The sequence below is a fragment of the Lepisma saccharinum genome, chromosome 13, assembly GCF_977018435.1.
Source record: "Lepisma saccharinum chromosome 13, izLepSacc3.1, whole genome shotgun sequence".
Classification (NCBI taxonomy): domain Eukaryota; kingdom Metazoa; phylum Arthropoda; class Insecta; order Zygentoma; family Lepismatidae; genus Lepisma; species Lepisma saccharinum.
Window position 1 is genome coordinate 76,056,532 of NC_139241.1, and position 8,840 is coordinate 76,065,371.

Consider the following 8,840-nt stretch of genomic DNA (forward strand, 5'->3'; position numbering starts at 1 on the left):
TGCTGCGTGGACTTCATTTACTTCTGATTTATCTCCTACATGAACATTTAAAAGGTCATTAAAGTAGTTCTTCCATCTATTTAGAATTTCGCTTGGGTCAACTAGAAAATCACCGTCTTTATCTTTTATCAAGTTTACTTTAGGTTGCCAACCCTTTCTAAACTCATTTACACCTTTATATAAATCTCTGATATTTTTATTTTTGCTGTTTGTTTCAATTTCGTTAATTTTGCTTTTCAAGTAATCTCTTTTTTTACTTCTAAACGTGCGGTTAACTTCTCGCTTTATTCTATTATAATTGTTTAGATTTGTATCATCACAGGTATTTAACCACCTAAGTCTATCCTGATTTCTTATTTCTATTAGATTATGGCATTCATTATCAAACCATGGCTTACTTTTTCTCGGTTTATGGTATCCTATACTTTCTTTAGCTGCTGACTCTATTGCATTACGTATGTGCTCCCAATTCTTATTTACGTCTGTTTCATTTATATTTTCATCATCTTTTAAATCCTGTAAAACATCAAATCTATTTGACAGTTTAATTTGGTAATCTTTCTTAATTCTTTCATCAGCAAATTTTCCTGTATTAAATTTTAGAACTTTTAGATTTTGTTGCTTATGATTTATCACTGAGAGTCTTTCTCTTAATTTAGCAATTACTAAATAATGGTCACTGGCACAGTCAGCACCTCTATGTGAACGAACGTCAATTATACTAGTATGACTGTGAAATATTTGATTGATTGAATGATTGATTTAATTGAAAATTGTGAGTGCGTCAGTACTTAGGCTATTTTGCCTCCGTTACATCGTACGGGGCCCAGGTCCTTAACAAAAATTAAATAGTGTCTTGAGGACCAGAATATTCTTACCTGAGTTGAAAGCTGAAGCTGCAAAGGGGCACTTGAGGACAAGACACAGTACAACACCCACACAGCCCTACGGAGGATTATACTGGCCGTAAGTCAAGACGCCAGAGCCTCTTAGCGTTGGCCTCAAAGGAGAAGTTATACTACGTGGAACTGTGGCTGACTTTTGGGGTAAGAGATTTGATTTGATTGATTTAGTTTGATTTCTTTTAATTCGCTTTCCTGCCACTTTTGGCTAATCTGAAAGTTGAGGATGAGTGATGATATGATGACGGAACACTCACGAGGAGCAATACCCAGACTGGGATTCGAACCCCGAACCGCCTGCAACGTAGCTCTCTGTGCTAACCAGAGGCGCAACCACGATTTTTTGTCCGATGGGGGCAATTACCAGGATAAACGTACCAATAACATTTTATAATAATAATAATAATAATGTTAATAATATTATTATTATTATTTGCTTTATTTTACTTCGCTTATTGCCCCACTTTTGGCTAGTTTGCGAAGATGGGAATGAGTGATGAGATGAAATTGGTGAATACACACTCACAAACATCCATGCCCAAGCCAGAATTCGAACCCGGGACCAACATCATCATTATTATTATTAGTAGTAGTATCAAAGACATTATTATCCTCGTAAATTATGCAAAAAGTGGGTAGAAGTTGGTGCTAAAGCATTTGTGTTCGAACAAACGATTTGAATTATTTTTTCAACGCGTTCAATTTCACATTAATAATGGAAAACAAGCACACAAACTATTTTTGAAAGACAGAAAATGCTTGATAAATGCATTCCAAATATAATTCCTTTTTACATTAACATGTATAACTTTCACGCACGATAGGCTATATATTTCACATTATGCAACATGGAGCGACGTGGACACTAAATTGTGTACATATTCATATTATGTACAACATATATTATTTAAATACATTACACAACGAAATTAATCCATCTCACAATAAACCAACAGCAAAAATTAGATAAATTGTATCTCTTATGTGCACACTCCCTTTCCTCAAAACAATTGATTATGCATTTAAGACAAAATCAATGAAGACACAAGTCTTATTTCTCTGCCTGGCAATGCGAGCGAAGCGATGCAGAAAATTTTTGAATCCAATTTTTTTCCTGGCTGAAATCAATATTGATTTAATAGGGTGCAAATAATTTCACGGGACGCCAATGCATTCTCTCTTTTACAACTTTTGTGCCTCCTTAATGGTGTAGTGGTAACATCGTAGCCTTGTGATCAAGGGGTCCCGGGTTCGATACCCGGTGGAGGCACATGGCACAGTGGTTCGAATCCCACTTTAAACTGTACGTCCAGTTCTGAGTAGCTTTTCTGTGCATAAAGTGGACTTAAAACAGCAACTCAACTCCCAGAACTTTTCCCTTGCACAGACAGACAACCAGTTTCCTTAAATTTCTTGCCCCCTAGATGGACTGCCTTGTGGGCGGTTGTTTGCTATACCATGTTCTAAAACGACGCTGTACGACAGGAACAGAATTTGATTTTGCAAATTCAAGCACACAGGAAGCCTCTTCTACCCTGCTAACGGCCATATTGCTCGACTGACATCAAAGGTGCTCATGTGATACTGACGTCACGAAAAGTGTAGTTCGTAAACTTCAATACTTTCTCTATAAAACAATACTAAATGCTTCCAGGCGAAAAGAACAGTTGTAGATTTGAACGTTTAGTCTGTCTATTGATTGATTGATTGATTTGTTGTTTTAAGTCCACTTTATGCACAGTAAGGCTAATCGGGACTGGAGCTACAGTTGAAAGTGGGAGCCGAACCACTATGTGCCTCTACCGTGAATCGAACCTGGGACCCCTTGATTACAAGGCGAAGACGCTACCACTGCGCCATCGGGGAGGCCCTGACTATTAAGTTTAGGCTGGCCCTATACAAATAGGCAGGAGAAATCCATTAGAATTGTTTAAAATAATATAATACGAAACGCTGTGTTTTAACACTGAAAGCAATGGAAGGAGGATTTAGTGCGTTTTTTTCCTTTCATGGGCCCTCTTTTATCAAGAAAATAGGGCCAGATTCGCGGAAGTAACTGAGGGAGAAGTCGAGAAGGTAATTATACAATTAAAAAATAAGTATTCATCAGGGCAAAATGAATTTTCAAGTTCTCTACTAAAAAAATGTGCGAATAGTATTTTACAACCACTAGTAAGTATTTGCAACGCACCTTTAGAAACAGGTATTTTTCCTAGTGAGTACAAAATAGCAAAAGTGAGACCATTATTCAAGAAAGGCAACAAAGAAGAATGCTCAAACTATAGGCCAATTTCTCTTTTCTCGGTCTTCTCCAAAGTAATACAGAAAATTATGCTAAATATTGTCTTTTTCACTTTCGCTCTTTCTCTAAATTCTGCTCTCCTACGCTTTGTTTCTCTTTTAGCGCATTTCTTTCACGGGTGATCTTTCTGAGTGGGATTGCTTGGTAATACTCAGGGTGGATAAAAACATTCTTGATGATTTTTATATAAATAGATTTTTTTTTCTAAAACACGCTTAAAATTGCTTTTATGGTTTTTAGAAATATGTATTTTTCCATAGAAGGTCTTTATTTGGTAAACGCCCCTGTAAAATATTTGAACAGTTTGGTTAAAGCAAATAAAAAAAAATACATTTTTCTGTTTCTGATGAACCTACCACGAAAATGTTTGTTCAGTATGTTAATGAAACTGTAATAATTTCAGTAACATTTCTTCCAGTGAAAACAAAACATTCTGGATGTACTCTATAATTGTAACTTAAAATATATTTTTAAAGTCTTTGTAGCTGAATTTTGGCATTTTTAAAATTACAATTTACAAAATATCAGCTGCCATGTTTATTTACAGTTTAACGATAATGACACAATTTACTGTTTAACATGATTAGGATTTTGCATATTATTCTGCACAAAATGTTTGCTATTCTTGCCTATAATAATTATTGAATTTTTAAATCAAGATAAATTTAATCGTGTTTGCAGTTCACATATTACATTCCTTTTGGTATGAGCTTCACCCCATCCGTACAAACATTTTGTTTCCTTTCTTAGAGGCTAATAAACACCATTAACTGATTACGAGATTAATGTACTTTCACCAAAAGCGATTCTGATATCTACAATATTCTTATGTACATTATTCTATAATTATTTATTTAAATTGATTTAAATTTTGATTTAAATCAACCTTACTTTATAGAAGTAACATAGACGAATATAAAATTTACGTCGTTTTTTTCCTCAGTTTGTCCAATCGCGACGATGAGGATGAGTGATATAAAATTTATGAAGGAACAAAACACACATGCAAAGGCTGTGATTCGAACCCGGGACCCCAGGCGTCGTATGGTGGCGATATGTTTGGAGTATTAGATGTGACCACGACTACTATGAGGTAAACATACAATTGTGGATTTGCAATATTATGGTCAAAAGTAACGGAGAAAAATTCAACTCACCCATACAGCCCCTTCTCCTCAACCCAACAATCAGGTAACCAGAATTTTATTCCGGGGGGGCTCATCCCTGATCGGCAGCCGCCATTTAAGGCGGAAAAGGAGGGGGTAGAAGCCCTGAAGATGAATTTCTCAGTATATTACATATTTTTATACAATATATTTAATCCTGCTAAGGAAGTAAAATTTGTAGGATTTCGGTGGGGGCTTCAGCCCCCACAGCCCACCCTCTGGCAACGTGTTTGTCAACAAAGTCATTTACAGGCAAAGGCGTACAGTGTAGACTTTAGTGCTTAGCGTTTACATTCAATTCTCAGAAGTATTCGAATAATATTTATTGTGTTCGCAAATTAACAATGTTTTCAAATTTCCTTTAATTTTCTGATACCAGCGCCACTGAACAGCCATGATAATCCTATGCTTAGAAAATAATAGTGTAGCTATCTATAAATCAAATGATACGTATTAGCAATTATTATTATTATAATAAAGAACATGTCTAAATGTGAGTTATCGCCCTCAAAAAACGTGACATTTGCATCACGACTACAGTTCGAAAAAAGTCGGGACAGGAATTCAAAGGAATGGAATGTCCCGACTAAATCACGACGTCTGGTAGCCTAAAACTAAAACTAACCAGTATTGACTCCCTCTATCGACAACAAATCCATTATTTATGCAAGGACAAAATCGAAATTTTTGCAAATTTGAAAAATCGTCGGTTATTTTTTGTAGCCTTTTATAGGTACACATTTAAACATTTTATGGCTCGAAGGGTGTGGGGGACACATGGCCCCTCCTCTGGGTACGGGCCTGATACCTTTTATCGGGTCCCCTCGGTCTGCTGTTCGCGCATGCGCGGTGAATGCTTGCTTGCAGACTGAAAGGGCCCGTGTCGCTTGTTTCTTCGATGTGAACACCGCTGTCGCTTGAGGATTTCGCCAATCAAATGCAGGCATTTTCAGTCACTCTCCTGACCACTTATCGTGCCACATTTCTTGTCCCAAGCTAGTATAATAACCGGTTTGTATGACTACATTAGTCACAGCTGAAAACGCTAAAAGTATCCATCGTTGTTAGCTTGTTTAAGATCGCGTAACAAGCCAAACAATGACCTTGAAAGATCACAAGACAAAGATGGTTATTCTTCATTTCTTCAAGCGTGCTTACGTGTCATAATGTTTAATTAATTTAAAATATCCCCCATTTCTTCATTCTCCTTTCAGTACGCATAATAAAATAAAAAAGAACATTTGATTACGAACAAGTGCAATCAATGTGAAACATTTCTATACAGAATAGTAAAAGGATTTTTCTTCTTTATGGAGATACTACTGTTTCTGAAATTGAAAATTACAATCTAACGGAAATTACAAACGCATTTGTAAGTGCACATTCGTATCCTGCGCAATTTGAAAATTTGAACTTGGTTTCTAAGTATACAATGTAAAACAATGCCATCTATCAGTTTTATTGGTTAACATATCTGTTGAAGTAGTCATTATTGTCACGAGATGGCACTGTTAGTTTTATATTTGCTCTGCACATTTTCTGGTTACGTTTATTTTGAGAGTCAGGAGCCACACGTTGTAATTCGTTACTTTCATATCATTTACAAAATTTCTTCAAATTCTTCTCCAAATTAGTTTATTTTGCTCCTAGCTTCTAATATTTCATAATCCCCCGCGTAAATATATTTTAACTTATGCTTCTACTATCTGCGTACACTCCCCTTTGTTAATATAACAGGTAATTCATTCATTTCTATATACCATATTTCTCTCTATCGTCAGTTGACCTACGCTTTGCCTTCTGTTTGAAGAAGTGAATAGGTTTCCACCTTGTACAAAAATGCTGATTAAAGAATATAAATATAATATATATATATATATATATATATATATATAATTGGGATGATCAAATCGCGATAAAAATTAATTCGGATATCGGATAATTTTCTACATGGATTTAAAATATTATGATATCCGAATTACCCGTACATTCGGATTATCCGAATTATGTTATATCCGAAACGGATATCGGATAATTTGAAATTCTGATATCCGTTATCCGGATTTTGTGACCATCGTTAAAATATAATGCAAAAATAGCATAAATTGTTGAGGGGCTCCTCCTTCCATGTTCTGCAAAAGAATGCAATTGAGGCAGCCCACAAATGTGTCGTATACCATGTACATCGCAGGCAATAAAAATGGTACACCTAAGGGAAAGTCTTACAATACCGACCGTCTTACAGTACCGACCGGCTTACAGTTCTCACTTCCGCTGATCTATGGCAGGGTACTACAGTGACAGGTGGAGGGATCCTGTAGTCATACCTCACATAGTTCGGGCGCGATGTCTTTTGTTCAGTAGTGAGGAAAATGCGATGCGTTGAATAAGTTTCACGATACTTTGAGTGAGAAAAGTTACCTTTAGGACACCATTGGTTCTTTCTAAGGTAAGTCCATCATGTGTTTTGCAATGCCTGTGAAAGGTACATGTGTTAGGTTAATGTTTATGGTAAAAGTTATGTAATATATTTACTACATAGTGTGCTACCACCTGCAAGGTAACAACAAGTGTGTCGTCCAGTACCGACCAATATTAACTATAGAAGAAAATGTGGTCTAATTTGAAGATAGTGGTCAGATCCTTTTTTTATCACTACAGAGGAACACCGAAGGAGAGGAGAAAAGAAAAATGGGCAGAAGCAGATATGAAGGCGGCTGTAGATGAAGTACTTTCCAAGCGTGTGCCACAACGACATGCTGCGTCTGCTTTTGGTGTACAAATATATAGTTATTGCATATCACAGTATTACAAAATATAGTTATTATAATTGGACAGACATAATAATGTAAAAGGTTGCTTGTTTTATTGATTTTAATAATTGTTTTGTATTTCACTGTCATTAATATTTGATGGTCGGTACTGGACGACATTTTTCAGTCTGTCGACAATAATACATTTTTATTTTTCTCAACATGTAGCTATTTATAAGTAAATATAAAACATATAATATCTTTTTTATAGCACAGGAATTCTGGAAGAATAGAAAATTGCTTTGAAATTCACAGTTCTATCACTTTAACAAGAGTTATAATGAAAATACTTAAGGTGGTCGGTACTGCAAGACTTTACCATATATCCTGAAGGCGTTATGTGTGTTGCCTACCTCCACGGCGGTGGTAGAAGTTGCTGTTGTAAATTTGCTGTAAAATCCATTTATGCACGTATAGTTAGGCAACACGCTTAACACCTTGTAGGGAAGAGAGTATTTCGGGATCTAGGTGTCCCTTTTTTATTGCTGGTCAGTGTACCTAGTGTTCTTCTTGTTCGCTAGGGGGCATTCAGGTCGCCCCTCGGGAAGGGGGAGTGTCTCCCACCACTCTTGCTCTATGACGTCGACACTGTTGCCTTTAATAGGGACATGGGCAACGCCTTCGGGTGTATGAAGGCCAGAGAATTGAATACAGATCAAGTAAAGCTAAGAAAGAAGTTACTTTCAGTAGACACGCTGTCGTAATTAAATACGTTGTGGGGATTACGATATGGTTTAAGGTCACAAATTATATGATTTGGAGGCGATGCGCCATTGGCCTTGGGGCCAATGTATTTAGTTCATTTCAATAAGGGTTGAATTTTACTTGGTCTACTGTATTATATTACGACGGGTATGGGAGGGGAGGGGGCAAGTGCAGGTCACCTGTTCCCCAGTCTGATCTAGTACCGCACGCCACTGATTCTTGTGTATTATTATTGTCTTAGACTGTTGCGGAAATTCTGGTGTGGAGACTGAGAATTAATTGAAGACTAAAATTGTTAAACGTTGTAAGTGCCACAATAATTCAAACACCGTTTTCCACGTTAAACTGTGAAATGTGCCATGCTTGATAATGTGGTAAACGTGAAATGTGGCTGGTAGCCCTCTGAGTAGTTCAAAGGGCGTGTAAAGAGGTCACTAGTGTGCACGTTCTTACGGACTGATGTGCTGAACGATGCGATTTCCCAACACGTTCGTTTTTGGCACTTACAACGTTTTCCACTTTTAGTCCTCAATTAGTGTTTCACATGCCAGTACTATACCTTGTCCCGGCTAACTGTAGAGCAGGACCGCGAGTGGTGAAAGCGCAGTGTTGCCAACCGTGCGGTCCTGACTGTACATGCACGGACGTACGGTTCAGACCTTAGTAAAGTAAAAGTAAAGTAAAGTGCTCCCCTGTGCATAGCACCACGTCATGAAGGCGTATAGGGGGTGTGGGGGTAACGCCCCGCACTTACGCTAAATGCAATAAAAAATTGCACTTTCTATTTGTTTATCCCTAATATTTCCCTAAGAAATTCTTAAACTAAGCGTGGACCTGGAGACAAAAATACGACCCGCTTGCCATGTGCGTACGGTATTGTGGCTTTCGCAAGTTTGCAACACTGCAGAGCGAAGCAAGGAAATCGGGTAACTCCCGTCGCGCATTACGCAAT